We start from the raw sequence: 24779 nt of genomic DNA on the forward strand, positions 1-24779 counted from the left end.
GTGTCCTGGTTAGACAAAAATGTTCTTAGCAGATAAAACAATGCCGTAAGGAGTTCAGCTACAAAATCCAGTATCTATTACACTGGATGAAATCCTCCAAGAAGTAAAAGCAGATACATTGAAGTTGCTTGTGTTAGAATAAATGACCACATTTAGACAGAACAAATCTTAGCAGATAGAGCAATGTTGGTGGATGTACAGTGTCCCTTGACCGGATTAGAGACTACGATGAAATAAAAGCAGATACACTAAATTTGCATGAGAAATAAGAAAACCGCTTTTACAGAGAACAAATCTTAGCATGTAGAACAATGCTGTGGGATGTTCAACGCAAAAATCCAGTCTCTCTTATAGTGGATGAAAGACTTCGAGGAAGTAGATGCAGATACATTTAAATTGTGTTTGGAAGAATAAGTTTCATGAAGAAGAATGGAGTACCCTGCTTAGACAAAAAATTCTTAGCAGATAGAACAATGCCGAAGGAAGTTCAATGCCAAAATTCAGTATCCATTACACTGAATGAAATACTCCAAGAAGTAAAAGCTGATACATTGAAGTTGCTTGTGGAAGAATAAAGACCATGTTTTCACAGAAAAAATTTTAGCAGATAGAGCAATGTCGGTGGAAGAACAGTGTACAATGTCCTGGATCAAAGACCACGATGAAGCAAAAGCAGATACACTGAAGTTGCAAGAGGAAGTATACAACACCCGCTTAGCCCAAGAAGGCTTAGTAGAGAAAACATGCCTTAGGAAATTCAACGCAAAAATCTAATCTCCCTTACGCTGGATGAAAGACCTCGAAGAGGTAAAAGCAGAAACATTGAAGTTGCTTGTGGAAGAATAAGTGACAGAACAAATCTTAGCAGATAGAGCAATATTGGTCGACATACGGAGTCCATTGACTGGATTAAAGACTACAATGAAATAAATGCAGATACGCTGAAGTTGCAGGAGGAAGAATACACGGCCCCGCTTAGACAAAAAAGTTCTTACTAGATAGAACAATGGTGTAGGAAGTTCAACGCCAAAATCCAGTATCCATTATATTGGATGAAATCCTCCAAAATGTGAAAACAGATACATTGAAGTTGCTTGTGGAAGAATAAACTATCACGGTTAGACAGAACAAATCTTAGCGAATAGGGCAATGTTGGTGGAAGTACAGACTCATTTTACTAGATGAAAGACCACGATGAAATAAAAGCAGATACACGAAAGTTGCATGAGGAAGAAGAAAATCACCTTTACACAGAACAAATCTTAACATATAGAATAATGCTGTGGAATGTTCAACACAAAAATCCAGTCTCCCTTATACTGGATGAAAGATGTCGAAGAAGTAGAAGCAGATACACTGAAGTTGTGTGTGGAAGAATAAAGACTTCGTTTACACTTAAGAATTCTTAGCAGATAGAGCAATTTCGGTTTCAGTACAGTCTTCTTTGTACAGAATTAGAGACCAGGTGAAATAAACCAGATACACTGAAGTGGCATGACGAAGAATACAGTATCCCGGTTAGACAAAAAAGTTCTTAGCAGATAGAACAATGCCCTAGGAAGTTCAACGGCCAAATCCATTATCCATTACAGTTGTTGAAATCCTACCAAAAGTAAAAGCAGATACATTGAAGTTGCTTGTGGAAGAATAAGTGACAGAACAAATCTTGGCAGATACAGCAATGTCGGTGGAAGTACAGTCTCCGTTTTACTAGATGAAAGACCATGATGAAATAAAAGCAGATACACTGATGTTGCATGACGAAAGAATACAATACCCCGGTTAGACAAAAAATTCTTAGCAGATAGAACAATGCCGTAGGAATTTCAACGCCAAAATCCAGTATCCATTACACTTGATGAAATCCTACAAGAAGTAAAAGCAGATACATTGAAGTTGCTTGTGGAAGAATAAACTATCACGTTTAGACAGAACAAGTCTTAGCAGCTAGAGCATTGTCGGTTGAAGTACAGACTCGTTTTACTAGATGAAAGACCACGATGAAATAAAAGCAGATACACGAAAGTTGCATGAGGAAGAAGAAAACCACCTTTACACAGAACAAATCTTAGAATGCAGAACAATGCTTTGGGATTTTTAATGCAAAAATCCAGTCTCCCTTACACTGGATGAAAGACCTCAAGGAAATAGATGCAGATACATTGAAGTTGTGTGTGGAAGAATAAAGACCTCAATTACACTTAAGAATTCTTGGCAGATAGAGCAATGTCGGTGTCAGTACAATCTCCTTTCTACAGGATAAGAGACCACGCGAAATAAAACAGATACACTGAATTTGCATGATGAAGAATACAGTACCCCGCTTTGACAAAAATGGTCTTAGCAGATAAAACAATGCCGTAGGAAGTTTAACGCCAAAATCCAGTATCCATTACACTGGATGAAATCCTCCATGAAGTAAATGCATGTACATTGAAGTTGATTGTGGAAGAATAAACTATCACGTTTAGACAGAACAAATCTTAGCTGATAAAGCAATGTCGGTGGAAGTACAGTCTCCATTGTACTAGTTGAAAGACCACGATGAAATAAAAGCAGATACACGAAAGTTGCATGAGGGAGAAGAAAACCACCTTTACACAAAACAAACATTAGCATGTAGAACAATGCTGTGGGATGTTCAAGTCAAAAATCCAGTCTCCCTTATACTGGATGAAAGACCTCGAAGAAGTAGAAGCAGATACATTGAAATGGCGTTGGGAGAAAAAAGACCTCATTTACACTTAAGAATTCTTAGTAGATAGAGCAATGTCCTTGTCAGTAAAGTCTCCTTTGTACAGGATTAGAGACCAAGTGAAATAAAACAGATACACTGACGTTGCACGATGAAGAATACTGTACCCTGCTTAGACAAAAAAGTTCTTAGCATATAGAACAATGCCATGGGATGTTCCTTGCCAAAATCCAGTATCCATTACACTGGATGAAATCCTCAAAGAAGTAAAAGCAGATACATTGAAGATGCTTGCGGAAGAATAAAGACCTCATTTACACTTAGCACATCTTAGCAGATAGAGCAATGTTGGTGGAAGTACAGTCTCCGTTTTACTGGATCAAAAACCATGATGGAATAAAAGCAGATACACTGAAGTGGCATGAGAAAGAATGCAATACCCCGCTTAGACAAGAAAGGCTTACCAATGCCGTATTAAGTTCAACGCAAAAATCCAGTATCCATTACACTTGAAAAGTCCTCCAAGAAGTAAAATCAATTGCTTGTGGAAGAATAAATGACCACGTTTATACAGGACCATTCTTAGCATATAGAGCAATGTCAGTTGAAGTACAGTCTCCGTTTTACAGAATCAAAGACCACGATGAAATTAAAGCTGAAAAAATGAAGTTGCATGTGGAAGAAGAAGACCACGTTTACACATAACAAATCTTAGCAGGTAGAACACTGCCGTAGGATGTTCAATGCAAAATTCCAGTCTCTTTTATACTGGATGAAAGAGGTTGAAGAAGTAAAAGCAGATACATTGAAGTTGCATGTGGAAAAATAAAGACATCATTTCCAGGTAATTCATAGTAGAGTAACGTCGGGGTAAGTACAGTCTCCTTTGTCCTGCATCAAAGACCATGATGAAATAAAAACAGATACACTGAAATTGCATGAGGAAGAATACAATACCCCGCTTAGATAAAAAATTTCTTAGCAGATAGAACAATGCCATAGGATGTTCAAAGCAAATATCCAGTGTCCATTACCTTGGATGAAATGCTAAAGAAGTCAAAGCAGATATGTTGATATTGATTGTGGAAGAATATATGACCGGGTTTAGACAGAACAAATCTTAGCAGAGAGAGCAATGTCGGGGAAGTACAGACTCCACGGTACTGAATCAAAAACCACGATAAAATAAAAGAGGATACAATGAAGTTGCATGAGCAAGAATGCAATACCCGCTTAAACAAGAAAGTTCTTACCAGATAAAACTTTGCCGCATTAAGTTCAACGCAAAAATCCAGTACCAATTACACTTGAATAGTCCTCCAAGAAGTAAAAGCAGACACATTAATGTTGCTTCTGGAAGAATAATTGACCACATTTACACAGAACAAATCTTAGCATTTAGAGAAATGTCGGTGGAAGTACAGTCTCCGTTATACAGGATCAAAAAGCATGATGAAAAAAAGCTGATAAAATGAAGTTGCATGTGGAAGAAGAAAACCACGTTTACACATAGCAAATCTTAGCAGATAGAACACTGCCGAGTCATGTTCAAAACACAAATCCAGTCTCCCTTATACTGGATGAAAGACCGCCAAGAAGTTAAACCAGATACCTTGAAGTGGTATGTGGAAGAATAAAGACCTCATTTACACTTAACAGTTCTTACCAGATAGAGCAATGTCGGTGTAAGTACAGTCTCCTTTGTCCTGGATCAAAGAGCATGATGAAATAAAAGTAGACACACTGAAGTTGCATGAGGAAGAATACAATACCACGCTTGGACAAAAAATTTCTCAGCAGATAGATCCATGCCGTAGGATTTCAAGGAAAAAACCAGTATCCATTACACTGGAGGAAATCCTAAAGAAGTTAAAGCGGACACATTGAAGTTGCTTGTGGAAAAATAAATGACCACGTTTAAACAGAATAAATCTTAGCAGAGAGAGCAATGTCGGTGGAAGTACAGTCTCCGTTATACAGGACCAAATACCAAAATTAAACAAAAGCTGACAAAATGAAGTTGCACGTGGGAGAAGAAAACCATGTTACACATAACAAATCTTAGCAGATAGAACACTGCCATGGGCTGTTCAAAGCAAAAATGTAGTCTCCCTTATACTGGATGAAAGAACTCGAAGAAGTAAAAGCAGATACATTGAAGTTGCATGTGGAAGAATAAAGCCCTCATCTAAACTTAACAATTCTTAGCAGATAGAGCAATGTCGGTGTAAGTACAGTCTCCTTTGTCCTGGATCAAAGACCACCATGAAATCAATGCAGATACACTGAAGTTGCATGAGGAAGTACAAAACCCCATTTAGACAAAAAAGTTCTTAGAAGATAGAACAATGCCGTAGTAAGTGCAACACAAAAATCGAGTATCCATTACACTGGATGACACCTTTAAGAAGTTAAAGCAGATACATTGAGGTTGCTTCTGGAAGAATAAATGACTAGGTTTAGACAGAACAAATCTTAGCAGATAGAGCAATGTCGGTGGAAGTACAGTCTCCTTTGTACTTGATCAAAGACCACGATGAAATAAAAGCAGATACACTGATGTTGCAAGAGGAATACAATACCCCTCTTAGTCAAAAAAGTTCTTAGCATACAGAACAATGCCGTACGAAGTTCAACGCAAAAATTCAGTATCCATTACACTGGATGAAATCCTCCAAGAAGTTAAAGCAGATACATTAATGTTGCAAGTGGAAGAATAAATGACCACGTTTAGACAGAACAAATCTTAGAAGATAGAGCAATGTCGGTTTAAGTACAGTTTCCATTGTACTGGATCAAAAACCACGATGAAGTAAAAGCAGATACACAAGTATCATGAGGAAGAATACAATACCCCGCTTAGACAAAAAAAATTCTTAGCAGATAGAACAATGCCGTATTAAGGTCAACGCAAAAATCCAGTATCCATTACATTTGAGTAGTCCTCCAAGAAGTAAAAACAGATACATTGAAGTTGCTTGTGGACTAATAAATGATCACATTTACACATAACATATCTTTGCAGATAGAACACTTCCATGGCATGTTCAAAACAAAAATCCAGTCTCCCTTACACTGGATGGAAGACCTCCAAGAAGTAAAAGTATATACATTGAAGTGGCATGTGGAAGAATAAAGACCTCATTTACACTTAAAAATTCTTAGGAGAGAGAGCAATGTCAGAGTAAGTACAGTCTCCCTTTCACTGAATCAAAGACCACAATGAAATAAAAGCAGATACACTGAAGTTACATGAGGAAGAATACAATACCACGCTTAGACAAAGAAGTTCTTAGCAGATAGAACAATGCCGAAGGAAGTTCAACACAAAACTCCAGTATCCATTACACTGGATGAAATCTTCCCAGAAGTTAAAGCACATATATTGAAGTTGCTTGTGGAAGAATAAATGACCACGTTTAGACAGAACAAATCTTAGCAGATAGAGCAATGTCTGTGGAAATACAGACTCTGTTACACAGGACCAAATACTGCAATGAAACCAAAGCTGATCAAATCATGTTTCACGAGGAAGAAAAAAAACCACGTTGACACATAACAAATCTTAGCAGATAGAACACTGCCAGGGCATGTTCAAAGTAAATATCCAGTCTCCTTTATACTGGATGGATGAACTCGAAGAAGTAAAAGCAGATACATTGAAGTTGCATGTGGAAGAATAAAGCCCTCATTTACACTTAACAATTCTTAGCAGATAGAGCAATGTCGCTGTAAGTACAGTCTCCTTTGTTGCCGGGGCCAGCCGGCAGCAAACCAGGGTTCGCAGATTGGGGTTCCTGAAATAGGGGGCAAGGACTAGGAAGAAATAGAAGAGAGACAGCCACACCGGGTCCGGGATGTCTGCAGTCCAGGTAAAGACTGCCGCGTTTATTTTCCACTCCAGCTTCTTCCCTCCTTGAGACCCAGGGAACTTCCAGGTGTTACATTCATATGGTAAATCTCAGGTCATTTAAACAGAATAAGGCCAGAAAACAATAAGACAATAAAGCCATTGTCTGATGCAAATCAAGGTACAGTTTGATTCCACTCTGGCTCCCAACACTTTGTAATGGATAAAAACCACAATGAAATAAAAGCAAGTACAGACTCCGATGCACTGGATCAAAGACCACTATGAAATGAAAGGAGATACAGTGAAGTGGCATGAGGAAGTATAAAATACCCTTCTATCTGGCAAATATCATGTAACCCTTTCATTAGTTACAATAAAATATTATAAATTAAAAAAAAGTTCTCACCAGATAGAACAATGCCATAAAAAGTTAAGCGCAAAGATGCAGTATCCTTTACACATGAAACCTCCTCCAAGAAGTAAAAGCAGATACATTGAAGTTGCATGTGGAAGAATAAACACATCATTTACACTTAACAATTCTTAGCAGGTAGAACAATGTCGGTGTACGTACAGTCTACTTCTTACTGGATCAAAGACCACAATGAAATAAAAGCAGATACACTGAAGTTGCATGAGGAAGAATACAATACCCCGCTTAGACAAAAAGGTTCTTAGCAAATAGAACCATGTCGTAGGAAGTTCAATGCCAAAATCCAGTACCCACTACACTGGATGTAATCCTCCAAGAAGTTAAAGCAGATACATTGAAGTTTCTTGTGATAGACTAAATGACCACGTTTAGACAGAACAAATCTTAGCAAATAGAGCAATGTCGGTGGAAGTACAGTCTCCATTATACAGGATCAAAGACCAAGATGAAATAAAAGCTGATAAAGTAAAGTTGAATGTGGAAGAAGAAAACCACGTTTACACATAACAAAACTTGGCAGATACAACACTTCCGTGGCATGTACAAAGCAACATCCAGTCTCCCTTATACTGGATGACAGACCTCAAAGAAGCAAAAGCAGATACATTGAAGTGCATGTGGAAGAAAAAAGACCTCATTTAAACTTAACAATTTTTAGCAGATAGAGCAATGTTGAGGTAAGTACAGTCTGCTTTGTACTGGATCAAAGACCACGATGAAATAAAAGCAGATACACTGAAGTTGCATGAGTGTTGGGAGCCAGAGTGGAATCAAACTGTACCTTGATTTGCATCAGACAATTGCTTTATTGTCTTATTGTTTTCTGGCCTTATTCTGTTTAAATGACCTGAGATTTACCATATGAATGTAACACCTGGAAGTTCCCTGGTTTCAAGAAGGGATATAAGCCTTGAGTTTAGAATAAACTGGGCTGCAGGTTTTACCTGGGATGCAGACCTCCCAGACCCCATGTGTTTGTCTCTCTTCTATTTTTTCCAGTCCCTGCCCCCTATTTCAGGAACCCCTATTTGCTGCAGGTAGGCCGCTGCAAGTGGCACCCGAACAGGGACCCTGAAAATCTGGGACGAAGGTGGAGGACCCCGCTGTGGTGAGTGACGCATTGTAGGACTATTAGGAGAGGATTTTAAGAGAGTGAGAGAGCGGGAGGCTGTATTGTCAGGAGGAAAAATTATGGGTCAAGTTAATGGCCACAGGCTATATGTACCAGTCCTAAGAGGCATACTTGAAGCCCACAGAATGCGTGTGGGACAAGGGCAGCTTGAGAGCTTCCTACAGTTTGTCGAGGAGGCATGCCCATGGTTTCCAGAGGAGGGATCCCTAAATTTGGAAACCTGACTGAGGATAGGGAAAGGAATTCAAGATTATTATAGTGTATATGGCTCTGAAAAGACCCCAGCAGAGGCTATTACTTTATGGAATTTAGTAAATGAATGCTTAGATCTTCGAAATGAGAATGTTGAACTTAATCTTGAATTAAAGACCCCTTCTGAGAAACCTGAGGCTGAGCCATATGCCGCAGCCTGAGAGAATCTAAGTGAGATTTTGGGAAGGAAACAGCCTTCAGATATGAAGTATAGGAGTTCAGGTTTGGATAACAGGAAGGAAAGATATGATGAGGACCGGCTGGCTACGGCAGAGAAGAAGTTAGAGGAAATCCTCCATCTACGATCTAAGATGGGGATAGTGCAGAGATCCCCTCCAGAAGTAGAAAATAGATATGAACCCCGGGCCACAATCTCAGCGGAATCTAATCCTTTCCCCCTATTCCCACTGCCTCTGGCTGCAGCCTTGCAGCCCCAACACCCTTCTCAACATTTATGCATGTCTAAAGGTCCTAGCAAGAAGTGCCTCCTACCAGTTACTACAAACATGCACAGTGCATCTCAACTAAACTTGGCTCAGGCTGCTAAAAGGAGGGAAGATATTTCAGGGCTTCGATGCTTCCCCATTTTAGTTGATCATGATGAACAAGTATACCATCGACCTGTTCCTTTTAAACTATTACGGGACTTAAAGAGTGCCTGCTCCCAAAATGGACCAACTGCCCCTTTTACTCAAGTAGCATTGGAGGCCACGGGTGCTGACATTTTATGCCCAAATGACTGGAAGCAGCTTGCCAGAGCATGCCTTAGTGGGGGAGAGGACTTATTATGGGAAACAGAGTTCACTGCACAGTGTCGAGCTAAAATTGAAGCAAATAGGGCTGAGAACCTGCCTTACAGTCTTGATCAGTTGCTAGGAGAGGGAACCTATAAAAACACCAAAGATCAATTGGGCTATGCAATGGAAGCATATATACAAATAAATGTAGTGGCAAAAGAGGCTTGGAAAAAATTAGCAAATTCTAACCGTACTAAAAATCTAGTTGAAATTAGACAGGGACCTAATGAACCTTGTCAAGAATTTTTGTCTTGATTAATGGAGACTGCAGACCGCCTAGTACAAGATGAGGACGCAAGGAAGGCTATAGTTAGACATATGGCCTATGAAAATGCCAACGCCGCCTGTCGGGGGGCTATCAGACCCCATAGGAATAAGGGAGGAATTACAGACTGTATTACCCTGTGTGCTGATATAGGACCCTCCCATGTAAAAGGCCTCACTTTTGCCGTCGCTCCTCAAGGAAATACTGTTACTAAATTTATAAAATATAGAGGCCAGTGGCATTCTCAGGCTGCTAGACCCCCAGGGCGTTGCTTCTCTTCTGGACAAATAGAACATTGGATGTTGCAATGCCCACGCCAGGCTAAGTTAGAGAAAGAAACATCACCTGGCACATGTCCACGCTGTCGTAAAGGGAAGCACTGGGCTAAAGATTGCAAGTCAACAACAAATCGCAATGGCTGCCTGTTTTCGTGAAACTGGAGAAGGGGCCAGCCCCTAGGCCCACAAAACTATGGGGCAGTCCCTCCATCTTCTCAGCCACAAGTACATCTTCTAACAACCCGCCAAAATCAGTCTCTGGCCTCTTCCGTCCCACCCCGGGGAGTGCAGGATGGGACCTCTCTTCCTCCACCTGCTCAGTATTGACCCCAGAGATGGGGATATACGCTCTCCCCCATGGGGGTCTTCGGACCCCTTCCCCCAGGAGTTGCTGAATTGCTGTTAGGGCGAAGTAGCTCAGCCCTTAAAGGGATACAAATTACACCTGGCACAATTGACCAGGATTTTACTGGAGAAATCAAGGTTATGGCCTCTGCCCCGAGATATGAAATATCGATCCCAGCAGGACAAAAAATAGCACAGCTAGTGCTTGTGCCTTTGCCTCCCAGGGAGACTGCCAAATCCCCACGTGGACAGAGAGGATTAAGATCCTCTGATATCTATTGGGTAGAAAGCATAAAACAAGAGAGGCCTGAGATGACTTTATTTATACAAGAAAAGCCCTTTAAAGGAATATTAGACACCGAAGCAGATGTGTCTGTGATATCTAAAAAACATTGGCCAACCCAATGGCCCCTAACAACCTCTATGACTTCCCTACAGGGAATTGGGTATGCAACTGACCCACAGCAGAGCAGTGCGATCCTTGCTTGGAGAGATGAGGAAGGGCACTCTGGTCATTTTCAGACATTTGTCCTGGATCATCTGCCAATTAATTTATGGAGTCATGATATCATGGGAAAAAATGGGAGTGTATATGTTTAGTCCTAGTGCTGCGGTCACTAAGCAGCTGCTTGATCAAGGCCTCCTCCCTTTTTGCGGACTAGGCTGAGCAGCACAGGGAGGGCAAGAGCCACTCCAACCCCAGTCAAGCCCACAGAGACAAGGATTAGGGTATTCTTTAATGGGGACTGCTGTTTGTCCTGCCCCTCACGCCGATCCCATAAATTGGCTTTCAGAGGAACCGGTGTGGGTGGTGCAGTGGCCCCTCCCCCTAGAAAAGATCATTGCAGCTCAGCAGCTGGTGGAGGAACAGCTGGATTTGAGACATATAATCCCTTCTAACTCTCCATGGAATTCTCCAATTTTTGTTATAAAGAAAAAATCAGGTAAATGGAGGCTGTTACAGGATCTAAGAAAAATAAATGCAACTATGGAACTGATGGGGACATTACAGCCTGGCTCGCCTTCACCCATGGCAATCCCAAAGGATACTTATAAAATTATTACAGATTTAAAAGATTGCTTCTATACTATACCCCTGGCACCTCAAGAGTGTAAGCATTTTGCCTTTAGTGTCCCCTCTGTTAATTTTAAAGAACCCATTAAGCGGTATCATTGGCTCGTGCTTCCACAGGGCATGGCAAATAGCCCAACTTTATGTCGACGTTTTGTAGCTAGAGCCATTTTTTCCACCCGTGAAAAATTTTCTTCTGTTTATATTGTTCATTATATGGATGATATCTTGTTGGCTTGTTCTGACCCTACTGTCGTACGACAAGCCTTTGGACAACTAAAGCAAAATCTGAGCCTCTTTGGCCTCATAATAGCAGCTGAAAAGGTTCAGGAACACCCCCTATTTACATATTTCGTCCATATATTAGGCCCTCACTACTTTAAAAGCCAAAAAATACAATTAAAAACTTCACAGTTAAGTACTCCGCATGATTTTCAGCAATTCTTAGGAGATGTAAACTGGCTCCGGCCTTATCTAAAATTATCCACAGCAGAGTTAAAACCCCTCGTTGATCTCTTAAAGGGAGATATCGACCCTACATCCTTGCGCGATTTAAATCCTGATGCCAGGAGGACCATCCAAATCATAGAAAAGGCAATTTCCCAGCAGCAGGTGAACTATTGTGATTACTCGTTACCCTGGGAGCTTACATTTTAGCTACTTCTCACTCCCCAACTGTTGTGTTGTGGCAGAATGGCCCGCTTTTATGGCTTCATCTGCCATCAACACACGGCAAAATGCTGACCCCCTATTACGAATTGGTAGCTAATCTGGTACATATGGGCCAAGTGGATTCCTGCAAATATTTAGGCCAGGAACCTCATTTTATTTGTGTTCCATATAATTTACAACAAGATTGGCTATTTGCCCATTGTGATTCTTGGGCTATTGCTTGGGCCAATTATACAGGAAAAATTTTGCATCACTACCCATCTAACAAACTTCTCCAAGTTGCTGCATGTCATAAGTTTCTTTTTCCTTCCATAGTACGGGCCTCGCCTTTGTCTTCTGCTGCCTTAGTTTTTACAGATGGATCCTCTAATGGAACAGCTGCTTTAACCATTAATGGGAAAACTCAATCTTGGGTTACGGGTTTTTCCTCCACCCAAGAGGTAGAATTAGAGGCTGTTTTACAAGCACTTGTCCTGTTACAAGGTGAGCCCTTTAACTTATACTGAGACAGTCAATATGCAATTCGTGCTCTTCAAGTCATAGAAACTGTTTCCTTTATTGGAACTACTAACTCCAATAGTCAGACCCAATTTCGCCAAGTACACACTTTGCTTTGTTCTCGCAACCACCCGTTTTTTTGGCTTTGTTGGAGCTCACACTAATCTTCCTGGCCCTTTAAGTGAGGGCAATGCAGTTACTGACTCCGCCACCAGAGTTTACTTAACTCAGGTTGAACTTGCTAAGCAGTCACATGCCATCCACCATCAAAACAATCTCGCCTTGCGCCGACAGTTTAAATTATCTAGAGAAGCGGCATGACAAATAGTTAGGACTTGCTCCAACTGCGTCCCTTTTTCACCAGCCCCCCATACCGGTGTAAATCCACGGGGTCTGCTTTCTAATCACATTTGGCAGACGGATGTCACGCACATTCCATCATTTGGCAAGTTAAAATATGTTGATGTTACAGTAGATACTTATTCTAATTTCATCCTGGCCACCCGCCTTGCTGGGGAAGCTACTAAGCATTGTATTTCCTACTGCCTTCGCTGTTTTGCTGTGATGGGGATTCCCTCACAAATTAAAACAGATAATGGTTCTGCTTACGCAGGACGTGCATTTCAATCCTTCTGCCAATCTTATAACATCACTCATATTACAGGTATTCCTTATAATCCTCAAGGTCAAGGTATTGTGGAGCGAGCTAATGGATTACTAAAACATCAAACTTTTAAGATAAAGAAAGGGGAATTGTATCCTGCTACCCCTGTGAATACACATAATCAAGCTTTATTTGTTTTAAATTTTTTGAATTTGGACTTAAATAATTTATCCGCTGCTCAGCGATTCTGGGAAAAAAGAGAGCAGCGTGCTTTGGCCTTAGTAAAGTGAAAGGATCCCCTAACTGGTGCTTGGCACGGACCCGATCCTGTTCTAACCTGGGGTCGAGGGCATGTATGTGTTTTTTCACAAGGAGAAAATGACGCCCGCTGGCTGCCTGAATGCTGCATTCTGATTGTGTAGAGTGACAGTGGCCATCCAAGCAGCAACTCACTGGGCCTACACCCCCAACCCTCCATTGGTGCATCCTGCGATGTGGGAAGGACCTCAGTTATTTGTGCATGTCAATGGGACTGCTACTGATCCACTTGTTCAACACATTCAGATGAGCTGTGTTTCTCCTCCTTTTGCTATTATGTAGGGACCTTTTAACATATTCATTGACTCTACACAATTTAATATGTGACAATTGCTCTTTTACAAATTGTATACTATTGAGATAAAGGATTGTTCTTTTTAGTTTGTCTTTACCATCCCTCTTCTTAACAACCTTTTTTGTAAAAGATGCCCAGGTGAAAAGCAAAGGCCTCCAGAGGTAAGTAGAAGTCGGCCGACCCCCTGTATGTCTGTGTTTTGTTTTTTTTGTTTTTGTTTTCGTTTTTTATAAAAACGTGCACTGTGGGCCTAAAACAGAGGACTAGGTGGTCAAGGGACGTCTTGACACCCCTTTTGAGTTTCTTGTCACTAACAGGGCATGCCATTAGAAGTTATTTAAAAGTCTCTGTTTCTCTGTCTTGTTCGTGTTGCATATTTTTCCTTGTCCAGTTTTGTCTTTAAAATTGGTACCTGTTCTAAATATGGATCCTTATGGTTTTTCTGTGCGTACTCAAGCACACATCCTTGTTATTTATTTGAACATTTCTGGGCCGAGTATGGCCACTCCCGCGTGTCTGCAGTTGTAACAAGCCCTGGAAAAATAAATTCCAGCTAAGTTGCCTTGCAAAAAGTTTTGTTTTGAACCTGGTTCTCACCTGCAAGAGTAATACTGGCAAAGCTCTCTTGACACAAACTTCCGGAAAATGAACGGCCGATATTAATTTTGCGCGCTTTAAGATCTTTGAGTATGAATGTGTGTGAATGAGTGAGTGAACATGTTCAAGGTTAAATTATCAGCATGCTGTAAAAAACAATGGATAAATGTATACTTAAACACAAAGGCAATTGGGTTAATCTAAGCTTAAAACTTCAAGAAAAGTATTAGGTTTGAATGTTTTACCATGTCTCAAAGGATTATTACATTGTGTTAAAGAGAAATTGGTAAAAAGTATTTTTCTAAAGAGCCTGAAATCTGCATTTTAAAAACCTGGTATTGCAATGCATACAGCTGTTTACATTGTAAACATTGTATCCTGTTTAGCCAAGAGGTATTAGGGAATTTGGGATTTATTACCTTTAGTTAAAGTGTGGAGACATGTATTGGAGATTTAAATGTAAAATTGTTCATTAATGTCAGAAACTTTGCCTATCTGTCTTTTCTTGCAGACTGACACTGGAAATCTGATGATAAAATGTGGATTAAAAAGGGGGGGGGGGAGGAAACTAAGTCCAGACTTAGACTTTTGGTGCACTGATGTTTGTAATTCTTGCTTTAGGGAAAAACTGTTATTTGAGTTTAAACTGTTGATGGAGTTCTAGGCAGTAATAATCTAAACTGCAGAATAAAACAAACCGCCTCTTCTAACAGGCAAAGGGAGTTCCTTGAGCCTTAAAGGTTTTTCAAATGCAAATAAAGACCAAAGTGTTAAGAGTTTAAGTTAAAAGTGTAAAAGTTTTAAAGAAAAGTAGAAATGGTTTCTGAACAAAATTTAAAAGTAAAGTTGTCCTAAAGTTTTGTTTCATAAAAAGAAACAAGGAAAATTAGGACTACCAAAATGGTTGCTTAATTGCTATTGTAAGTTACTTTATAGCCATCTCCAGCAGGCCCATGGAGGACAGCAGATTCTCATTCAGATGTAAGTTTGACCCTCACCAAGTTGCAGGTAAGCTTATGCTTAAAGACTATTTCCGCGTTGACCACCTTGTGGCTTCAATTGGAGTATAGTGGCCTTTTGTAGGACTCATTGTTCTGAAAGCCGCAGTTTTGAGCCGGCCCGGGCAAAGCAAAGTCCCTGTGAGACTGTGGTGTGTAATCTGCCAGCAGGATGCTGGGACAGAGTTGCTTTGGAGCTCGAAGTGGCAGAGTGCTAGCTCTGAGCTGAAAAGCTGGGGGGAAGCACTCAAGCACCAAGCTCGGGACTCACAGTGGCAGGGTGCTAGCCTTGAGCTGGAGAGCTGAGAGACAGCGTCCAGACCCTGAGTTCAAATCCAGCAACCAAAAAAGTGAAATGCCAATGGGATGTTTATCCCGGTGTGAAGGGACACTATTGGGACGAAAGTGATAAAGAATCCAGAAAGCCTCTGCTTGGGTGGCAGAGATGGTGTCAGATCCTAGAGTCACTTGAGCTTGGCCATTCAAATTAATCAGAGCCGGGAGGTCATAGAATCTTTTGTAAGCATGCCTTACTAATGCCCGTATCTTTCATAACTGGGCAGGAACTTGTCAATCTTCTGTGATAGTGGGTAGTTTAAAGTCCTAATTGAGAGAATTTTTTATTTGACACCAGCAGCAAATTCAGGAAAGCTTGTGGATCTGGGGCTTGTATCTCTATTTATCTGTTTAGATCTGACAACTGAAGCATTGTTAAGGTTGCAGAGATTTAGTACCCCAGACAGTCAAAAAAATGCCTTTGCAAATGGGTGCTAAGTAAGTTACACTATTGTAGCCAAAGATGGTTTGTGCAGTTGTTAAATGTTAAATATGATCTCTAGTTTGGAGCAAATTATTTTTCCTGATAGCTAATCCTTGCAACCCCTTGTTAAAACAGGCTAGGCTTCTTAAGGTCCCTGGTCAAGCACAGAGACAACGCCCCTGACTCAGCTTGAAGAAGTCACAGAAGCTGAATCTCCGCCCATCAATCCCCTTTAGGTGAAGGGATCAGAGTCATTTTTGGAAAGTGAGACAGGATAAATTAGAGGTATTGGAAAGAGTCGAAATTGCACTTGTGTTTCTTTTAAAATAAAAACGGGGGATATGTTGGGAGCCAGCACGGAATCAAACTGTACCTTGATTTGCATCAGACAATTGCTTTATTGTCTTATTGTTTTCTGGCCTTATTCTGTTTAAATGACCTGAGATTTACCATATCATTGTAACTCCTGGAAGTTCCCTGGTTTCAAGAAGGGATATAAGCCTTGAGTTGAGAATAAACAGGGCTACAGTTTTTACCTGGGCTGCAGACCTCCCGGACCCCATGTGTTTGTCTCTCTTCTATTTTTTCCAGTCCCTGCCCCCTATTTCAGGAACCCCAATTTGCTGCCGGTAGGCCCTGGCACATGAGGAAGAATACAATACCATGCTTAGACAAAAAAGTTCTTAGAAGATAGAACAATGCTGTCGGAAGTTCAACACAAAAATCCTGTATCCATTAAACTGGATGAAATCCTCCAAGTAGTTAAAGCAGATACATTGAAGTTGCTTGTGGAAGAATAAATGACCCCGTTTACACAGAACAAATCTTAGCAGATACAGCAATCTTGGTGGAAGTACAGTCTCCGTTACACAGGACCAAAAACCAGAATTAACAAAAACTGATGAAATGAAGTTGCATGTGGAAGAAGAAAACCACGTTAACACATAACAAATCTTATCAGATAGAATACTGCCATGGGATGTTCAAAGCAAAAAACTATCTCCCTTATACTGTTTGAAAGAACTCGAAGAAGTAAAAGCAGATACATTGAAGTTGCCTGTGAAAGAATAAAGACCTCATATACACTTAACAATTCTTAGCAGATAGAGCAATGTCGATGGACATACAGTCTCTGTTATACAGGATCAAAGACCACGACGAAATTGAAGCTGCTAAAATAAAGTTGCATGTGGTAGAGGAAACCACGTTTACACATAACAAATCTGAGCAAACAGAACAATGCCACGGGAGTTCAACGCAAAAATCCAATCTCCTTTATACTGGATGGTAGACATCGAAGAAGTAAAAGCGGATACATTGAAGTTGCATCATTTACACTTAATTAATAGCAGAGAGAGCAACGTCAGTGGAAGTACAGTCTCCATTATACAAGACCAAAGATCACAATTAACAAAAGCTGATAAGATTTGCTAAGGGTTTGTCAATATTTTAAATTCTTTCAAAGAACCAACTCCTTGCTTTGTTGATTCTATAGTTTCTTTTGGATTCCAATTCATTTAATTCTGCTTTGATTTTAATAATTTGCTTCCTTCTACTGGGGTTCGGGTTGGTTTGTTGCTCTTTTTCCAGGAGCTTAAGGTGCGACATTGACTTGTTGGTCTGCGATTTTTCAAACTTGTTTTTGTAGGCACTCAGTGCTATAACTTTTCCTCTGAGTACTGCCTTTGTCGTGTCCCAAAGAGTTGGTATTTTGTGTGCTCCTTATTGTTAAATTTCATGAACTGTTGGATTTCTGTTCTGATCTCTTCGATGACCCACTGGTAATTCTACAATGTGTTGTTCAGTCTCCATGAGTTACAGGGTTTTTGTTGCTGGAAATGTGTGTTCAGTTCCAATAAATGATCACGTTTAGACAGAACAAATCTTAGCACATAGAGCAATGTCGGTGGAAGTATAGTCTCCGTGGTACTGGACAAATCACCACGATGAAATAAAAGCAGATACACAGAAGTATCATGAGGAAGAATAAAATACCCTGCTTAGACAAAAGGTTCTTACCTTCTAGAACAATGCCGTGTTAAATTAAACGCAAAAATCCAGTATCCATTACACTGGATGAAATCCTCCAAGAAGTTAAAGCCATACATTGAGATGGCTTGTAGTAGAATAAATGACCACGTTTAAACAGAACAAATCTTAGCAGAACAATGTTGGTGTAATGACATTCTCCGTTGTACAGGATCAAAGATCAGGATGAAATAAAAGCAGATACATTGAAATTGCTTGAGGAAGAATCAATGAGCATGTTTAGACAGAATAAATCTTAACAGATAGAGCAATGTCAGTGGAAGTACAGTCTCCGTTGTACTGGATCAAAAACCACAATGAAATAAAAGCAGATACACTGAAGTGGCATGAGGAAGAATAAAACACTCCGCTTAGACAAAAAAGTTCTTACCAGATAGAACAATGCTGTAGGAAGTTCAATGCAAAAATCCAGTATCCATTACGCTTGAAAAGTCCTCCAAGAAGTAAAATCAGATACATTAAAGTTGCTTCCGGAAGAATAAATGACCACGTTGACAGAACAAATCCTAACAGGCAGAATAATGTCGGTGGAAGTACAGTCTCCGTTATACAGGACCAAATACTACAAGAAACAAAGGTGATAAAATGAAGTTGCATGTGGTAGAAGAAAACCACGTTTACACATAACAAATCTTACCAGACAGGACATTGCCGTGGCATGTTCAAAGCAAAAATCCAATCTCCCTTTTACAGGATGAAAGAACTCGAGGAAGTAAAAGCAGATACATTGAAGTTGCATGTGGAAGAATAAACGCATCATTTACACTTAACAATTCTTAGCAGATAGAGCAATGTCCATGTACGTACAGTCTACTTTGTACTGGATTAAAGACAGCGATGAAATAAAGCAGATACACTGAAGTTGCATGAGGAAGAATAATATACCCCACTTATACAAAAAAAGGTCTTAGCAGATAGAACAATGCCGTAGGAAGTTCAACGCAAAGATCCAGTCTCCATTACACTGGTTGAAATCCTCCAAGAAGTAAAAGTAGATACATTGAAGTTGCTTGTGGAAGAATAATTGACCACGTTTAAACAGAAAAAATCTTAGCATATAGAGCAACCTCGGTGGAAGTACAGACTCCATTATATAGGATCAAAGACGATTATGAAATAAAAGGTGATAAAGTTGCATGTGGAAGAAGGAAAACACGTTTAAACATAACAAATCTTAGCAAACAGAACAATGCTGTGGGATATTCAACGCAAAAATCCAGTCTTCTTTATACTGGATGAAAGACCTCGGAGAAGTAAGAGCAGGCACATAGAAGTTGCATGTGGACAGAATAAAGACATCATTTACAATCCATTCTTAGCAGATAGAGCAATGTCCATGTAAGTACAGTCTCCTTTGTACTGGATCCAAGACCACGATGAAATAAAAGCAGATACACTGAAGTTGGATGAGGAAGAATAAAATACCCCGCTTAGACAAAAAAGTTCTTAGCACATAGAACAATGCTGTTGGAAGTTCAACGCAAAAATCCAGTATCCATTACACTAGATGAAATCCTACAGTGTCCCTTATACTGGATGAAAGAATTCGAGGAAGGAAAAGCAGGTACATTGAAGTTGCATTAGGAAGAACAAAGACCTTATTTACACTTAACAATTCTTTGCAGATAGAGCAATGTCGGTGTAAGTACAGTCTCCTTTGTACTGGGTCAAAGAACACTATGAAATAAAAGCAGATACACTGAAGCTGCATGACGAAGACTACAATACCCAGGTTAGACAAAAAAGTTGTCACCAGATACTACAATGCCTTAGGAAGTTCAAAGCAAATATCCAGTATCCATTACACTGGATGAAATCCACCAAGACCGTAAAGCAGATGCATTGAAGTAGATTTTGGAAGAAAAATGACCACGGTTAGACAGAATAATTTTTAGCAAGTAGAGGAATGTTTGTGGAATTACAGTCTGCATTACACAGGAGAATGGACCACAATGAAACAAAAGGTGATAAAATGAAGTTGCATGTGGAAGAAGAAAACCACGTTTACACATAACGAATCGTAGCAGATAGAACACTGCCATGGGATGTTCAAAGCAAAAATCCTGTCTCCCTTATACTGGATGAAAGAACACGGAGAAGAAAAAGTAGATACATTTTAGTTGCATGTGGGAGAACAAAGATATCATTTACACTTCATTCATAGCAGGTAGAGGAATGTCCGTGTAAGTACAGTCTCCTTTGTACTGCATAAAAGACCACGATGAAATAAAAGCAGATACACTGAAGTTACATGAGGAAGAATACAATACCCCGCTAAGACACAAAAGTTCTTAGCAGATACAACAATGCCAAAGGAAGTTCAACGCAAAAATTCAGTATCCATTACACTGGATGAAATCCTCCAAGAAGTTAGGGCAGATATATGAAGTTGCTTTCAGAAGAATAATTGACCACCATCAGACAGAACAAATCTTAGTAGATAGAGCAATGTCGGTGGAAGAACAGTATCCGTTGTACTGGATCAAAACCACGATGAAATAAAAGCAGATACACTGAAGTTACATGAAGAACAATACAATACCCCGCTTAAACAAAAAAGTTCTTAACAATAGAACAATGCCATAGGAAGTTCAACAAAAAAATCCAGTATCCATTACATTTGAGAAGTCCTCCAAGATGTTAAAGCAGATACATTGAAGTTGCTTGTGGAAGAATAAATGACCACCTTTACACAGAACAAATCTTAGCATATAGAGCAACCTCAGTGGAAGTACAGTATCCGTTATACAGGATGAAAGATCACGAGGAAGACAAAAGACCACAATGAAATAAAAGGTGATAAAATGAAATTGCATGTGGAAGAAGAAAACCACGTTTACACATAACAAATCTTATCAGATATAACACTGCCATGGCATGTTCAACGCAAAAATCCAGTCTTCTTTATACTGGATGAAAGAACTCAGAGAAGTAAAAGCAGATATATTAAAGTTGCATGAGGAAGAACAAAGATATCATTTAGACTTCATTCATAGCAGATAGAGGAATGTCCGTGTAAGTTCAGTCTCCTTTGTACTGGATAAAAGACCAGGATGAAATAAAAGCAGATACACTGAAGGGGCATGAGGAAGAATAAAACACCCCTCTTAGGCAAAAAAGTTCTTACCAGATAGAACAATGCCGTATTAGGGTCAAGAAAAAAAATCCAGTATCCATTACACTTGAAAAGTCCTCCAAGAAGTAAAAGCAGATACATTGAACTTGCTTGTGGAAGAATAAATGACCACACTTAGAACAAATCTAAGCAGATACAACAATGTCGGTGTATGTACAGACTCCCTTCTACTGGATCAAAGACCACGATGAAATAAAAGCAGATACACTGAAGTTGCATGAGGTAGAATACAATACACCGCTTAGTCAAAAAAGTTCTTAGCATATAGACCAATGCCGAACGAAGTTCAACGCAAAAATACAGTATTCTTTACACTAGAAAAGTTCTCCAAGAAGTAAAAGCAGATATATTGAATTTGCTTGTGGAAGATTCAATGACCACGTTTAGCCAGAACAAAGCTTAGCAGATAGAGCAATGTCGGTGGAAGTACAGTCTCCGTTGTACTGGAACAAAGACCATGATGAAATAAAATCAGAAACACTGAAGTGGCATGAGGAAGAAAAATATACCCCGCGTAGACAAAAAAGGTCTTACCAGATAGAACAATACCGTAGGAAGTTCAATGCAACAATCAAGTATCCATTACACTTGAATAGTCCTCAAAGAAGTAAACCCAGATACACTGAAGCTCCTTGTGGAAGAATAAATGACCACATTTACAGAGAACATATCTTATCAGATTCAGCAATGTTTGTGGAAGTACAGTCTCCGTTATACAGGATCAAAGACCATGATGAAACAAAAGTGAATGTGGAAGAAGAAAACCACATTTACACAGAACAAATCTTAGCAGATAGAACAAAGCCCAAAGAAGTTCAACGCAAAAATACAATTTCCATTACACTGGATGAAATCCTCCAAGAAGTTAAAGCAGATACATTGAAGTTGCTTGGGGAAGAATAAATGACCACGTTTATACAGAAGAAACGTAGGCAGATAGAGCAAAGTCGGTGGAACTACAGTCTCTGTTATACATGATCAAAGACCACGATGAAATGAAAGCTGGTAAAATGAAGTTGCATGTGGAAGAAGAAAACCAATGTTTACACAGAATAAATATTAGCAGACAGAACAGTGCCGTGGGAGGTTCAACACAAAAATCCATTCTCCCTTATACTGGATGAAAGACATCAGAGTAGTTAAAGCAGATGTTTTGAAGTTGCATGTGGAAGACTAAAGACCTCATTTACACCTAACAGTTTTTAGCAGATAGAGCAATGTCGGTGTGAGTACAGTCTCCTTTGTACTGGATGAAGACCACGATGAAATAAAAGCAGATACACTGAAGTGACATGAGAAAGAATACAAGACCCTGCGTAGACAAAAAAAGTTCTTAGCAGAATGAACAATGCCGTAGTAAGTTCAACGCAAAAATCCAGTATATATTACACGAGTTGAAATCCTCCAAGAAGTTAAAGAAGATACATTGAGTTGCTAGTGGAAGAATAAATGAACACATTTAGACAGAGCAAATCTTAGCAGATGGAGCAATTTCGGTAGAAGTACCGTCTCCATTGTACTGGAAGATATACCACGATGAAATAAAAGCAGATACACTGAAGTGGTATGACACAAAAGTTCTTACCAGATAGAACAATGCCCTAGAAAGTTCACCGCAAATATACAACATTCATTACACTTGAAAAGTCCTCCAAGAAGTAAAAGCAGATACATTGAAGCTGCTTTTGGAAGAATAAATGACCACGTGTAGACAGAACAAATCTAAGCAGATACAGCAATGTCGTTGTATGTACCTCCTCCTTTGTACTGGATCAAAGACCACGATGAAATAAAAGCAGATACACTGAAGATGCATGAGAAAGAATACAATACCCCACTTAGAAAAAAAGTTCTTAAAGACCACGTTTAGAAAGAACAAATCTTAGCAGATAGAGCAATGTGGGTGGAAGTACAGTCTCTTTTGTACTGTATCAAAGAACACGATGAAATAAATACAGATACAATGAAGTGGGTGAGGAAGAATAAAACACCTCTCTTAGACAAAAATGTTCTTAGCATGTAGAACAATGCGGAAGGATGTTCAACGCTAAAATCCAGTATCCATTACACTTGAAAAGTCCTCCAAGAAGTAATAGCAGATACATTGAAGTTCCTTGGCAAAGAATAAATGACCAAGTTTACACAGAACAAACCTAGGCAGATAGAGCAAAGTTGGTGGAAGTACAGTCTCTGTTATACACGATCAAAGACCACGATGAAATGAAAGCTGATAAAATGAAGTTGCATGTGGAAGAAGAAAACCAAACTTTACACACAAAAATGTTAGCAGACAGAACAATGCCGTGGGAGGTTCAACACAAAAATCCAGTCTCCCTTGTACTGACTGAAAGACATCAAAGTAGTAAACGCAGATGTACTGAAGTTGCATGTGGAAGACTTAAGACCTCATTTACACCTAACAATTCTTAGCAGATAGAGCAATGTCGGTGTGAGTATAGTTTCCTTTGTACTGGATCAAAAGCACGATGAAATAAAAGCAGATACACTGAAGTGGCATGAGAAAGAATACAATACCCTGTGTAGACAAAAAAGTTCTTAGCAGATTGAATAATGCCGTAGGAAGTTCAAGGCAAAAATCCAGTATCCTTTACACTTGAAAAGTCCTCCAAGATGTAATAGCAGATACATTGAAGTTGCATGTGGAAGAATGAAAACCTCATTTGCACTTAACAATTCTTAGCAGATAGAGCAATATCGGGGTAAGTACAGTCTCTTTTCTACTGGATCAAAGACCACGATGAAATAAAAGCAGATACATTGAAGTGGCATGAGAAAGAATAAAATACCACTCTTAGACACAAAAGTTCTTAGCACGTAGAATAATACCGAAGGAAGTTCAACGCAACCATCAAGTATCCATTACACTTGAATAGTTCTCAAAGAAGTAAAAGCAGACACATTGCAGTTACTTGTGGAAAAATAAATGACCACATTGACAGAGAAAAAATCTTATCAGATACAGCAATGTTGGTGGAAGTACACTCTTCGTTATACAGGATCAAAGACCCTGATGAAACAAAAGTTGATAAAATGAAGTTGAATGTGGAAGAAGAAAACCACGTTACACAGAACAAATCTTAGCCGATAGAACAATGTCAAGGAAGCTCAACGCAAAAAACCAGTATCCACTGCAGTGGATGAAATCCTCCAAGAAGTTAAAGCAGATACATTGAAGTTCCTTGGTGAAGAATAAATGACCACGTTTATACAGAAAATCCTAGGCAGATAGAGCAATGTCCGTGGAAGTACAGTCTCTGTTATACACAATCAAAGGCCACGATGAAATTAAAGCTGATAAAATGAAGTTGCATGTGGAAGAAGAAAACCAGTGTTTACAAAGAATAAATATTAGCAGACAGAACAATGCCGTGGGAGGTTCAACACAAAAATCCAGCCTCCCTTATACTGGATGAAAGACATCAAAGTAGGAAACGCAGATGTACTGAAGCTGCATGTGGAGGACTAAAGACTCCATTTACACTTAACAATTCTTAGCAGATAGAGCAATGTCGGTGTGAGTACAGTCTCCTTTGTACTGGATCAAAGACCACGATTAAATGAAAGCAGACACACTGACGGGGCATGAGGAAGAATAAAATACCCCGCTTAGGCAAAAAAGTTCTTACCAGGTAGAACAATGCCGTATTAGGGTCAAGAAAAAAATCCAGTATCCATTACACTTGAAAAGTCCTCCAAAAGTAAAAGCAGA

The sequence above is a fragment of the Megascapheus bottae genome, unplaced genomic scaffold (assembly GCF_031878675.1).
Source record: "Megascapheus bottae isolate mThoBot1 unplaced genomic scaffold, mThoBot2.hap1 HAP1_SCAFFOLD_142, whole genome shotgun sequence".
Classification (NCBI taxonomy): Eukaryota; Metazoa; Chordata; class Mammalia; order Rodentia; family Geomyidae; genus Megascapheus; species Megascapheus bottae.